Raw genomic sequence first — 12,260 nt, 5'->3', positions numbered from 1 at the left:
TCGGATCTTGCTCTCTCAGCTAGGCTCTGGTCGGGATACTTCGCACTTCTCACCGCCTCGTCTGGGTGTTGATCGCAGCCTCAGTCGCCCCCGCTTGACCGGAGGGAGATACAGGAAATCCTGCTGGTACGCGTTATAGTCCGTCCAGCTGTGGCAGGAGACCGGGCCTGCAACTCACCGCCGGCGCGTGAGATGAGAAAGTGTCCCTATTCGGGCGCCATTCATGTGGTAAATAATTTTCCTTTACCGGGACTTAATTTGATACGGAAACATAATAAAACAGCTCAGTAAAATGAGAGGCAGAATCCGTGGTATTAGAGGTTCGGAATGGGCTTTATTCCAATGAACGATTATAATCGGTTGCTCCAAGTTCCATCACCACGGAGGTTCAGGAAGTGAAGTACATACTTTATTGACAAGAAATGACTTTTATAGTACATACATTACAATGAAGCGAATGCAGTAGGCGTAACAATTGATAAGGAAAATGACGATTCATATGTGTAACCGAAAATGGGTGTAATAAGGAGTAAAAAGGAACATAATTGGTTATGATGTCATATATAGGTGGATCTATAAGATAATACTTGGCATAGATGCGCGCGCAGCAGCATGACGTGTGATTGACGTGCAACTAGGGGGTGAAGGGGACTTGACATTTAGCTCTACATGAGGAGACGAAAAGTCTGGGGGGTCAAGTCAACCTAATCCCAAATCATATCTAACATCCTATGTTTAAAGAACTATGTTATCCACAAAAGAAGGACTCTCGGACAGAATCTATTCTATACTGACTGTGCGTGCGTGTACAAGCGTCTAAGTGTCTACACTAAATGCGGAGGCAGGAATCTTCCATAGTAACAGGGCTATGAATTACTTGTATAAAGACAGAGAAGCCGGGCCTTTTGCTCGGTAGCTGGAAGAATGTTTACTTAAACTACTAGACAGGAATGCATCGGCTGAGGGGGGAGCAGATAACTCGAAGGTGAAATACAGTTCTTGGCAGAGAATAGGCTGATGTCAGGCTTCGTGAGCCGCGCAGAGAATGAGACAAAGTTCATGGTCACAGATGCAGGCTCAGACTGGAGTTTTCAGAGGCAGAAGGCAAGAAGAGTTTGATGACAGAATCAGGGCCTACTTGCCTGGACTGTAAAATGGCATAGGTGAACCATATAAAGCCGGTGGCTTTTCATACTTAGGAATGGAATATCCGGCCTATTCATGGCGGATCTGACAGAGGACATGTTGACGGTGGACGCACATGTGTTTGCGTCTTCATGACTGGAACTGGAGGGGATATACATGTACTTGTAACATGCACATTGAACCGTTGGGGTCCAAGATAGGGGACATAACTGACCAGAAAAATCCATATTTCCACAGCGTGGACAGTACCATGCGCGTTTTTTTGCTCGTTTCAGTAGTCCAGTTGGGTATCCTCTTGCCTTCAGACGACTCATGAGGGTATCTGCTTCTTTAAAGAAATCTATTCTTCTGGTGCAGTTTCTTCTCAGTCTAAGGTATTGACCGTAGGGCAAATTGTCCCTCAAGTTACGAGGATGATGTGAGTTGTACATCAGCAATGTGTTTCTTTCCATGGGTTTTCGGTAGAGATCACAGTACAGAAGACCCTCTTCTACTCGAAACGTGAGGTCCAAGAAATCTATCGACTCGTTGTTACTTGTCATTGTGAATTGAATGTCACTTGACCTGGCATTGAGCCAGCCATGGAATTCATTCAGTTCCTTAGTGTCGCCGGACCACACCATTATAACGTCGTCAATGTAACGTTTCCATACCGCAATCTGGTTGAGGTATGGATTTTCATTACTGTACAGGTATTCCTCTTCATAGTGATCCATGAAGATATTCGCCAGGCTCGGCGCATAGGTGGCTCCCATCGCTACTCCCTTACACTGATAGTAAAATTGTTTCTTGAAAACAAAGTAGTTCTTTTTCATAGCGATCTCTAAAAGTGAGATCAAGAAGTCAGTTGGGATCCAGTGGGGTCTCTGCCATTCGTCCAGTGTGGTTCTTATGACCTCCAACGCTGTATCCTGAGGAATTGATGTATAGAGTGAGGACACATCAAGTGTTACAAGGAGTTGTGTGTGAACGTCAAACGCCTGTCCCTCCAAAAGTTGTATGATGTGCATAGTGTCTCTCACGAAAGATTTGGTTTTTGGGACCCAAGGTTGTAAAAAATGATCAATGAACTGGTTCAATGGTTCCAAAATGGAGCCACATCCAGAAACAATCGGTCTACCAGGTGGTTTAACTATCCGCTTATGCACCTTAGGTAGTGTATAGATTGTTGGAATCCGTGGTTCTTTTTTGTTGAGGAAATCATGTTCAGGTTGGCTCAGGAATCCAGCAGTCATTCCGTCATTGGTTACATTTTCTATCAGTAATTTTAGAGTAGGGGTAGGGTCTCGTGGGGTGGGTTGGTAACTTTCCAAGTCTCCCAATTGGAGTTCTATCTCTTCTACATAATCACAAGTATTTTGCAATACCACAGCGCCACCCTTGTCTGCTGCTTTTATGACAATGGAGTCGTTGTTAGACAGGGAGCGTAGTGCCAGTTTTTCTTCCTTGCTGATGTTGTATTGTATATATTTTCTTTCATCCAACAGTTGCATAATTTCTTGGAGAACAATCTTTTCAAATGCCAATATCTTCTCACTTATCAGATATGAACCTGGTGTGAAGGTGGAGGCAGGTCTAAAGCTTGTGGCGGTTGACCTCGGATTGTAGGTGTTTTTGCTGAAATAGTACTTCAGTCTGATCTTACGGAAAAATTGTTGAAGCTCCAGTTTTACTTGGAACGAGTCAGGTATAACAGTTGGCACAAATGAAAGCCCCTTAGCGAGGACCTCTCTCTCGGCATTAGACATAATGTGGTTTGACAGATTAATTATGGGTTCACTCCGATCTAGTATGGTGAGATTACTTGTAGGTTCTGTCTGGTCTAGTATGATATTATGGCCAGTCATCACAGTCTGTGGTGCTACGGTGTTAGTGCTGCATGGGATGGAAATCATCTCCTCATTTAGACAGGTGTTAATGCTTTGTGAGTTAGCAATTATCCCCTCATTATTGGGCATAACGAATGTATTGCTGGTATTATTGTCAATGGTGGTAAGAGTACGTCTACTCTGTGTCTGAGTGGTGTTGCTACTAAATCTCAGGATTTCTACCATCTGTAGGTTTGTCTCCGAGTTGAGATTTCCCCATGTGTTTCTGGTTGGTAGAAGCAAACACGTGATGTTCCCTGCTGTGTGTTCCTGCCTCTGTTCCAACTCCTTGGTCTTTCCCAGTTCTGTGACCTCCCTCCTCCCCTGTGTACCTGGCGGTAGCCTTCCCCTAAGAAATGGGGGCCCTGATTACCTTGGTAACTGGTGGAGGGTCTCTCAGGGTCAGAATCTGAACCACTTCCAACCGAGGAATCTGAGAATGTCTCAAATCTCCTTGGGCCCTGTCTGCTTCTATGGGAGAAAAAGCCCTGGCTATCCTGTTGATAATAGTCGTCAGTCAAGTAGGGATAGGTTATATTCTTGTCGTAGCTTCTTACGTCCTTTGCAAGTTTATCTAACTTCCTGTTCAATGGGACTGTATTGAAGTCGGCCAGTGTCTTTTCCGCTCGCTCTAGGGCTTCTCTAGCATTTGAGAGGGCTCTATCCTTAAGAATCTCCTTCTTGAGGTCAGTGATTTCCTGCGTGAGTTTCTTAACGTACTCAATCGCAGTCTCAACACCAAGGACCATCCAGTGTCGAGAGCAGTTGTTTGCTACGTAACTAAACCCCTCCCTGAATTTTGGAACGTCTATAAAGATAGCGGGTTCGTTACGCACTTGTAACCCTTTGGGAATTATATTGGATTGCAAGTATTTAGTTAGTACATGCCCGTGAAGGCGTGATCTAATGAGTTTCTTTTCTAGTCTTTCAATTTTAGCCAGTTTCTCATTAAGGCCTACATCTACTGATACTCTGTCTGATCCTAGAAGAAAGTTGGAGGCACCCTGATCTTGTATTAACCTCGCTATGTAGTCTTCGCTGTACGACAGAGTTTCTTTCTCAGACATAATACAATAATATGAACACAGTACAAACAACAAACAATTTCGAAAAACAATAAATGAGAGCAAAAAACCCTCGCAGGTCAAAACCTGCACTAATCCAATTGTGATAACAATGGGGTAACCCAGTATCCCTCAGAACCTGGGTAATCATATACAAAAATAACAATTGGTTCTGTCTGGTATAGATTATTTCTTAAACCATTAAACCAGTCATTGGTTTATTCACAGGAAAGACAATTTACCATAAGTAACACACATAGAGACCATAAAAGGTATTCAAAAGTTTTATAAATTACGTCATTTATAAATACCCACATTAAATTGCATGGCTGTCAAGACATAAGAGTGAAATATAATTTGTGACAAAGTGACATGTGGTGCTCAGTGCTGTAGTGAGGGTGCGTAATATATACAAGGTGACTTTTGGCGGTATTCACATTTTTCAAAAGGCCAGAAAAACAGATATTTGAATCGGTCTACAGACTGAATGAGTAGGTCTTTATGCAGAGTCTTTCAACTGGTCCAGGGGATATATGTCGACGTTTCAACCCAGGGGGGCACTACTATCTTAGTCAATGCGGGTCTTCATCAGGACGGGGGTATTAGGGTGACAGCCTATGAGATAATAAGGATAATGGTCAAGTGTGTTTAAAATGGGGGGGATGCTTAGAAAAATCAGGCATGTATGGTGAAGACTCACCTAACACAGCCCAATCTGGCTCAAGGGGCGTGTTAAATCTCTTCGTTTGGTGTAGTCAAAGCACAAACAGGAGCAAAGGTCACCTGTGCAACGTTTTTCCTCAGCGGGGATATCTAGTTAGGAAATACACAGTAGTAAGGGCAGGCTCTTACTTGGCTATATATTGCACGCACATGCTCTTGTTTAAATGCTTACGACGACTCACCCAATCATGGGATTCAAATACCCTCTGGCATTAGTTCTTGAGAGTCTCAGTATAGTTAAGGCGAGGTGGGGGAGCACAGGCGATCGTCCAATCTCCTTTGATCGTATTGATCACTGTAAGGTTCTGAATGGAAAGGTGGATAATGATTAGCCTTCTCCATGGAGAACGCATCTAGAAAAGAAGCCTGTGCAGGCACGCACTCTTACTCTTCAACGCGCTCACCTTAGAATAAGACCCAGATTCTCAATGTATTTCAAGCAGGAGGGCGCCGGCATACGTCCTGTCTCCTCCGATACTATCCATGAGTGTGTCGATGAAGTGTCAGTTATCAACGTAGCTGAGGCGCGTGTGCGTGGCGTGTGCAACAGCGTCAGATGCTAGTTGCTAGGAGACCCGCTACGTGTGTAACGTGGCTCCGTCATGGACTTGAGGGCAATTGCGGTATCGTTAATCATACCACAATATGCGAAACGTGATTAGGCGTTCTCGACATGTACAGTGAATAGTAAAGGTGAATACACTAGGGAACCGAATGTGTTTGGGAAGCAAGCAGACAGGACGGTTTATTTGGCGGCTAATTGATAGTTGTGTGTTGACCGCGCGCATGGTCCTGGCGTGTGTCATAGGAAATTACGTCAAATGCTCTCAAGCTAAGTAAAGGCTCGCTAATAGGTGGAGCAGTGGGGACGTAAACAGTCATAGAAAAATACGTCAAATGCTCTCAAGCTAAACAGTGTTAGATTGAAAGACCCGTCGTGCTGGGCAACAGGACATTGAGATAAGGTGAATCACATAATGCAGCCGTATCTCGTATATCACTAGCGTCTATTGTGCAGTAGAAGCTTGGTGTAGAAATGCAAGCAAACAATAGCAATTGCATAATAAGCATGACAACTACAGTGCTAATTCCCAGCTCATAAATAGAGAACTGTTAGTGAAGCATACCAAAAAAAGTATTTGATTCGCACAAATGCATAGAAAAATAACACATATAAGGCAAATCAAAAGCCAGTACAATCTTCCTGCAATGTAATAGTCACCCCAGAATGCATGCAACTCCCATCAAAGGCTCCACACTAGATGACAGTGAAATGGGTGCTAATACTAAGTCCTCAAAAAAGAGGGGGGACCAGGAGCCTATTCAGGTCCAATGTCCGTGCTCCACAAAGTACCGTTAAATCATTGAGGATATTGTTCCGAGTTGGAGGTGGAGAAACTCACCTGCTCAACGGGGGGATAGAAAGATTAAGAATAGAATAGAAAACTAGAGAAGAATGAAAAAGAGAGAGGCAGAGGTTTATCCCCGGTATCAAGGATCCAGTCCCGAAGGGGAGGGCCAAGTCTTGCCTCTTAGTTGCCCTCACACACCCCGAAGGATGTCATGCTTCATCATCGGGCTTTTGCCCCTCGTCGGGCCAGCGCTGCAATACCCGACGGTCCCCCGAAGGGTCACTTTCGCTGAGATCTTTTAAAGAGAAAAGTCGTGTGCGGGTGTGTGGGTTGGATCCAGGTAAATGGTAGTGGAGTGCGTGCAGTAGTGAGTGAATAAAAATACCTAGGGGTGTCCAAAGGAGATATTTTAATACTGCGGTACCCCTGGTAGATCAAAAACCAGAAGGTTGGTGAGTTACTGTAGGGCTCAATGTGCCTGTGTAACTAATAAAAGGTCGACATGTTTCACTCCTAGTTAGTCTGTAAGATCAGTGGCGTTTCTTCAGGACCTAGCTGATGTGATAGTTGTGCACGATAAGAATTGGGTTCCGGAATAGAGTTGGTAACCCAGGTAAGTGTGAGGGGACTTGGGTGTGACCACAAGGCTAGATTGCCTAATGTGTGGTGCGTATCTCGACTTTGTAGATCTACCCAATGCTCAAAGATACCTAGCGGGGATGATAAAACAGAAAGAGGGGGAGACAAAAGAAAACAGAAAAATAGAACTTATGTGTCTGACGTCACATGGCTAAGCTGTCCATTAACCCAATGAGTCCGCACTTATCTTCGATTCCTCCAGGGGTGTAGCGTGCACCAGACAGAACACCGGACTGTTCGCCTTGGTTCTCTTGCCCCTCACAGCAATGACTACCGGGGGCTAGACAGGGGACCACGGACGCTGATCATACAACTGGTTCACCGTTGATGACAACACGTCCTGTGGTAATGGACAGCTTTGCCATGTGACGTCAGACACATCTGTTCTATTTTTCTGTTTTCTTTTGTCTCCCCCTCACACTTACCTGGGTTACCAACTCTATTCCGGAACCCAATTCTTATTGTGCACAACTATCACATCAGCTAGGTCCTTAAGAAACGCCACTGATCTTACAGACTAACTAGGCGTGAAACATGTCGACCTTTTATTAGTTACACGGGCACATTGAGCCCTACAGTAACTCACCAACCTTCTGGTTTTTTATCTACCAGGGGTACCGCACTATTAAAATATCTCCTTTGGACACCCCTATGTATTTTTATTCACTCACTACTGCACGCACTCCACTACCATTTACCTGGATCCACCCCACACACCCGCACTCACCTAACGGCTTCTCTTTTTAAAAGATCTCCGCGAAAGTGACCCTTCAGGGAACCGCCGGGCATTGCAGCGCCGGCCCTACGAGGAGCAAAAGCCCGATGATGAAGCGTGACATCCTTCGGGGTGTGTGAGGGAAACTAAGAGGCAAGACTTGGACTCCCCTTCAGGACTGGATCCTTGATACCGGGGATAAACCTCTGCCTCTCTCTTTTTCATTCTTCTCTAGTTTTCTATTCCACTCTTAATCTTTCTATCCCCCCGTTGAACAGGTGAGTTTCTCCACCTCCAACTCGGAACAATGTCCTCAATGATTTAACAGTGAAATGGGTGCACAATATACCTACTGCTAATAATAATATACCTGAGAAGAAAAGGGAAAGGCAAAGGTTGGCTCTTGTTTGGACAGATTAAAGAACATACATCTATGCTTCCAGTTAGAAAGAAGTTGCTTATCTCCAGATGTCTGCTACACCTACTCAGAGATTTATAAATGCTTGGGTGATTTACAAAAATTCTGTATGCACTTACAGGTTTCCTGTGATTTTAAGTATTTTTACATATGTTATGTATTCGCACACATTTCCTGCAAATTCATGTTCTCGAAAACCCTCTGTTCGCAGTGTCTCTGTTTTATGTCAAATCTGAATGTGTAAGGTTAGGCCAAAGGTTAATTGTAACAAACATATTTTCTATCAATCTTCATGAAAAAATATTTTTCCATGCCAGTCTTCCCATCCCACACACACCCTGTGGGGACTTTCTCTCCATTTTCCTCCTCTTCCCACGTCATTAATAGCGGTTATTGATGTGTAGGCTTAGAAGCTTAGAAAGGCGTGGGAGAGGCAAAGTGAAAGTAAATATCAACAAATTTTTATCATGTAGGGAAGAGTCCTTTTTGACATGGTCACCCCGCTTTTTGCCTGGTACATGATGTGATTTTGACAAAGATCACTGGGTTCCTGCTAACCAGGTCCCCAGTGCCAGAGCTCTTTACCAAAACTGTACAATTGTTCCCCCAATTGACAAAACCTTGAAAACCCTCTGTAAGTCCCTAGCAAATGGTACCCTGGTACCTAGGACCTGAAGTGCTAAAGAGGGTCACTAAGGCCTGCAGCACGAATTGTGCCACCCTAAAGGACCCCTCACCAACCACATGCATGACCTAGTACTGACAAAAATGAAAACAGAACATGTCACCCATCCCTGAGTGCCATGTTCCCTAACAATGCATATGATATTTGTAAGTCACCCCTACAGCAGGCCTGATAGCACTAAGGCAGGGTGCTTAATATTACATGTGAGGGCATACCTGCATGAGCAGATATGCCCCTGTGCTGATCAGTTCGATTACTGCCTGTGCAGGTGAACAGGGAAGCCATTTTAAAATTGCTGGGCACTAGTGAATAAGAGTTCCCCAGCTACATGATGGCTTCACTGAAAATAGGGATGCTTGAAATCAAACATCTCATATTGATGAACCCACAGTGATTCCAGTGTTGGATTTATCAATACATGCACCCAGAGGGCACCTCTTAAGTGCCCCCTGAAACTGTACCAACTGCTGGTGGGCTGACTGACTAGTTTTAGCCAGCCTGACACCTGAGACAAATTCCTGAACCCCAAGGGTGGGGCCCTTCGCTCTCGGTATCCCTGAAACCAGGCCATTTCTGGCAGGGGATGTCTTCCACCCCTTCCATGAGATGATCTTCAGATTAGCCTGCCAAGGCGAGGAAGCTTCAAAGCAACCCCTTTGCTCCTGGCATGTGACTCTGGTTTCTCTCATAGGAGAGGATGCTAACCCCCCTGTCCTGCTCTACTTTTGGCAGGAGGACAGGCAGGAAATGTATTGAGATTAGCGGGGGCCCATTCAGCCAGCACCACTCCTAAAGTATGGCAGGTGATGTGGACCCCTCTCTACAGATTCCTCCATCTTGTCTTTGAGAGAATTAACCAACCCGGGTCAAAGCTATGCCAACTTTCCAACAGAAGTAGTGATATGAGGGTGTAGTCAGCCAAGAGGTAAGTAGCTCATTGGCTACTACCTGGCACTCCCTCTAACATCCCTAAATTCACTATTTAGGGGAGCCCCTGGCACTAGAGAAGCATATGCTGATGACCTAAGAAGAGAGAGGACATCAAAGAGCTGCAAAAGCAGAACACACTGAAGAGAACACCTGACTTGTCCCCATCCCTTCTGTGCTCTCCGAAGCCCGCGTCAAAAACTGCACCAAAGTCGATTTATCCTTCAGCTGTTGACTCCAGAAACTTGAGAGGTCTGCCTGCCTTTGAAAAAGACTGAAGACCTCCCATGAACAGCGGACCTATTCCGAAGAAACTCCAAAGGAAAGACTTTGAGGCCTACGGTACTACCAAAATCCAACACCTGAAGCAACCACTGCACCTGACGCCCCAGGTCTGAGTTTAAGTGGGTCAGCGTTACCAACAAGGTTCCCCAGCCCTCCAAAGCTCGACTCCATCATGGTTTCACCCCTCCTGGACTCCCCAACGTCGCTAGTAGCCTCTGTACACAGGCCCCATTTATCGTGACTGCTACGGTAAGTAAAAACCGGACGCCTAAAGACACCTCTGAACCTGTCGCCCCAGGGTCTTGGAGAAGAGGACCAAAGGTGTCCCTGAACATCGCAAGGCCTGAGCCAACTTGCTGGTTCAGCCTGACTGGCTTCCTAACCAGAGTCTGCAGTTTCTTTTTCAGAGACTGATCCCCATTGAAACCCATTGGGTTCCCGAAGCTGATTTGCACCTGCACCCGGCTGCACTCATGCCAATGGCGGTGTGCTATTGGTGCTGGCTTGGAACTTTGCCCACTACTCACCATAACTCCTAGAGATTGGTCCTGTAAGTCGCTGTACTATACCTGTTTGCAGAACTTGTTCTGCCTTCAATAGGATAACATTGCAGAACTCCGGAATTGCAATGTGTCCACCTTTTAAAGTGAAAATAATTTATATTTAAAAACGGTCTTACCTGAATAATTTTTCTCTGATACTCAAACATATAAAGATATTTGCTATTTTTATAAATTGGTACGGATCTTTTTGAGTCGTGTTGTCATTTATTAATCATTGTGTGTATTTGCAAATGTCTTACCCTCCTTTGTGTTAAGCCTAATGCTACTCGACCACAGTACTCCCCAATAGAGCACTTTGGGATTGCACAGCAAGCCGTGTCCACTAGTAAGAGAACCCCCAAACTCTTTACACGGTATATCAGATTCCTGATATATCACATTAAAGAGTCAGCTTCCTTCACTATTGTTTGGCTGTTCATCTCATTTGTATTACATTTCTCTGACCACTTTTTGGGGGATAATGCACTCTGGAGAGAGAAGCCACAGTCTTGGTGTGAGCTGCCTCCGAGCTCCAAATGCACCAAATAAACAGACCATCCAAAATAAAATCTCCTCAGAAAAAATGAATGGGGTATATGTGCAAAAACTAAATAACATTTAAAAAAAGTTAGTTAAAGAAACATCTTATCAAGAAGAAAAATGCCGTAAATTAAGAAACCTAGATGTGGTCATCTAAATTTAGAAGGAAACAACAACACCTATTAGGAGAGGTTGTAAAAGTTGCCAGTATTATCCTATGGGAAATGCAAAAACTGAAAAAATGAAAAACTGCCCACCATGCATCAGCCAGGTCCTGTGCAGCAAGAGGATTTACAGGCACATGCATCAAAAGAAAAACCGGTCCCAAACGGGCAGATTCTCAGAATCTGCCCCTTTGCGACCGGTATTTTTGCATTTGGGATGCATCATCCCAAATGCAAAAATCGCAATTTAAGTAATCTCTAAATTACGATTACTTAAATTGCGATTGCATTTAAGGAATCCCAAATTGAGATTCCTTAAATGCAATGCATTAAAGTAAAAAAATTAGCGAAGTTGAACTTCATGGTAATTAGCAAAACCTTTGAAAGAAGCACTTTTGTCCACTTTTTCAAAGTTTCATGTTGCGCACACACATGCCGTGTATGCGCAACATATGTGCACAGGTCAATTCCAGGACTGCATCCTCCTGAGGCTCAGCCGGGAGAGACGCGACTGATTGGTCGTTTAGCATATTTTGCACAGCATTCTTTTAAAAACAACTGTTTTATTCCTATTTAGACTGCCTACTTTTAAGTGTATACTGTGTTTTTATTCTTGGCGTCCCGATATTATCCCTGTTGACAGCGCAGCTGTGAAGATTCAGTGCCTGCGCTTGGCGCATGCGCGCTGACACGGTGAGCTGAGGGGGTGTGTGGGGCCTAGGCCAATCGCAGCACACTAAGAGGCATTTAACGGCAGAATGGCGCGAGCGCGCGTTACTGCATCCTCCTGAGGCTCAGCCGGGAGAGACGCGACTGATTGGTCGTTTAGTATATTTTGCACAGCATTCTTTTAAAAACAACTGTTTTATTCCTATTTTGACTGCCTACTTTTAAGTGTACACTGTGTTTTTATTCTTGGCGTCCCGATATTATCCCTGTTGACAGCGCAGCTGTGAAGATTCAGTGCCTGCGCTTGGCGCATGCGCGCTGACACGGTGAGCTGAGGGGATGTGTGGGGCCTAGGCCAATCGCAGCACACCAAGAGGCATTTAACGGCAGAATGGCGCGAGCGCGCAGCGGACGCGCGCAGCGGGCGCGCCGCTGGCACGCCAAAGGCGCGCCAAAGGCAAGCCCGTCTGCGCCCGTCCGCGCTCGTCCCGCGCCCGGGGCCGGACACTCTGCGTATCATCCT

The sequence above is a fragment of the Triturus cristatus genome, chromosome 7 (assembly GCF_964204655.1).
Source record: "Triturus cristatus chromosome 7, aTriCri1.1, whole genome shotgun sequence".
Taxonomy (NCBI): Eukaryota; Metazoa; Chordata; class Amphibia; order Caudata; family Salamandridae; genus Triturus; species Triturus cristatus.
This window is presented reverse-complemented; position numbering follows the sequence as displayed.